The following is a 2,696-nucleotide window of genomic DNA, read 5'->3' as shown; positions in this document are numbered from 1 at the left end:
ATTACATAAATAGCCTGTGAATTTACATGTCTAATATAAAATAATGTGAAAAATATTTAACGGTAAATAATCATAAATTACTGCTTATTTTGAAAAATAATTCCTTTGTTTTATATAAACAGACATTACAGACATTTACTGTTTATTTAACAGATTAATGGCTCCCTAGCTGCCAGAATATTATTTTTTTTCACTTTTTCTGTAGAAGACTACCTACAGTCTAAATCTTGAAGCGTATGGCAACTGACCAAGCAGCAGTATTTGACGAGTTGCGAGTGAAAACATGTAGCATCTGAGCATCTGAGAACCTTTAAAGGATGTGTGAGAATAATGTAGTGATTACTCTGTGGTTCCAGTTTTGAACAGAGACATATGTTTCTAGTTTACCACGAACACACAACAGTGACACACACAGACACACACAGAAGGACTGATTTCGTTTGGATTAGGAACATGTGTCCTGCTCATTTCCTGCGGAACGCCATATCAGACAGAGTAAAGAGAGAAAAGGTGGATAAACAGCAAATCTCTTGTCTACTTTAAATATCCTACAGACATTTTTAAGTCTCCTCTTTCTTTGTACCCATTCTGAACAGCTCATGCTCTACAAGACGAGAAAAACACTGCCGTTATTAGTCTATGTTCCTTTTGCTTTCAAAAATCTCTCTCTCTCTCTCTCTCTCTCTCTTAACACATGATAGTCATGAGAGTGTGGGTTCCAGTCCTAAATGCCTGCAGGCCTATTCTTTCCCAGAGAACACTTGGCTGTTGTTCATTTCTGGCTGCATGAATTGTAATGTCTTATTATTCTGTTTACCAGAAATCAGATGTGTACTGCAGGATAGATCAGACTGGCAACCAAACGTTGAGTGTCTTTAGACTGTATGTTTTAATCCTTAAAGTGTGTTTATGTTAGTACTTTCTTTCAGGGAAAACAAGACAATCTAGGTGAAAGCACAGTCTATATGTTGATTTTGTTAATTCATCTACACCCCCTTTCCACTAATGCAAACATACTGCTAATTCTGGGCTGGTGCTAGTGCCAGTTCACCTTCGTAGAATCAGTTTGCTACTCCACAGGCTAGAGAGCCACATCATTACGTCATTGTATACATCTCCAATGTTACCAAGGTTACGTTAGGTGGCTAGCTAGCTAGCTAGCTACTGGTCAACATACAACAACATGCTAATTTCTCACATATATGTTACATATATGCATATATACTGACCTTGAACGTAACATTAAAGTTTCAAACAGTATGAGAAATTACTAGCTGTCTTTGACATATAAAAGATGCACGTTGCGTCTACACTTTCTCCACTGTACAAAAATGAAGCCATAATATCAAGGAAAAAAATGACAGGAAAAGTATTTGGGAAAAATTTATTTTTAGTGTAATTTTTTAGTTTGGCCCATCTGTTAACATGGTGGCAGCAGACTTTATGACCTATACTGTCAGCCACCAGGGGGGAGATAGAGATGTTTTGGCTTTACTGTTATAGAGTTGTCATGTCATCCATCTTCATATATGTCAATGGTAGCTATGATTGCTTGGGTAACATCATCTAGCCAGCCAGCTAGCTCAATGTTTGTAACATCTATGTGTTAAACAGCTACCAAATACATAGCTGGCTGGCCACAAGGCACCCCTAGCCCCTGTTAAAAGCAAACAGAGGCAACCGTGGGGGTTGTGGAGAGATTATTTTTCATCTTCCATCTACTAGTATGTTTATTTACTGATTTTCTACCTCGACCATTTCTCATCTTCGCTCTGCTACACTGAGAGTGGCTGAGTCAGCAAACTCTGCTGACCACATCGTGTAGCTTGTAGCAAACACTGACCCCATTGAATGCACCGGTGAATGACACATCCATGGTTCAATCATAATTGGTCTCAGTTGTACATCAAAATGACCTGATTTATCCTCCAGTCAGCATCGAGCAACTTTGTACAATGTCATTTTAGTGTCTCTCCCTTCCACTCTCCACCTCCTCTGTTTACCCTTGTTTTAGGTCTCTGTCTCTCTCTATCTGTCTCTCTCTCATGTATGTATCACCTCTGGGCATACAGCCAAGGAACAATAGAAAACACACACACACACACATACAACCACACACACAGACCCTCTAGCTCTTTCTATTTCCTGTGTTAGCAGCATGTTGAGCAGAGGCAGCAGAGTATTGCTGGGAAACCAACCACGCTCTCAGCAGCAGGAGCCAGTGCGCTCCACATTCCCGCCGGTATTCACCATACTTCAGTGTTCCCTTTCAAAGGTTGAGTTTTGCATTTATGATGACTTGGATGAACACAAATACTGATTTACACAAGCCTGAACAAGATGTCTTTCTACTATTACCAGTAGACTGGTACTGAATTAAGTACATTGATGCACATGAACTAACTGGTATGCTTCATTCAGCTGTGGTCTCTTTACATGAAAAAATTTACAATATTCTAGTTATAGGCCTTTTCATAACAGATATTTTGTCTTGCACATGTGTTACTAACATCAATGAAGGTATGTTCCATTAAAGGACCAGTGTGTAAGATTTAGAGGGAAGTTGCAGATTGCAACCAGCTGAAAACTCCTAGCCCTATCTAGAGTCAGTGTTTTGTTTGTCCGTTCTGGGCTACTGTAGAAACATGGTGGTGACAAAGTAACAAAAGCTATAGTTCCTCTAACGGCCACTTGAG

This window comes from Morone saxatilis, unplaced genomic scaffold (assembly GCF_004916995.1).
Source record: "Morone saxatilis isolate NCDOM2014 unplaced genomic scaffold, NCSU_SB_2.0 Contig23, whole genome shotgun sequence".
Lineage (NCBI taxonomy): Eukaryota > Metazoa > Chordata > Actinopteri > Moronidae > Morone > Morone saxatilis.
This window is presented reverse-complemented; position numbering follows the sequence as displayed.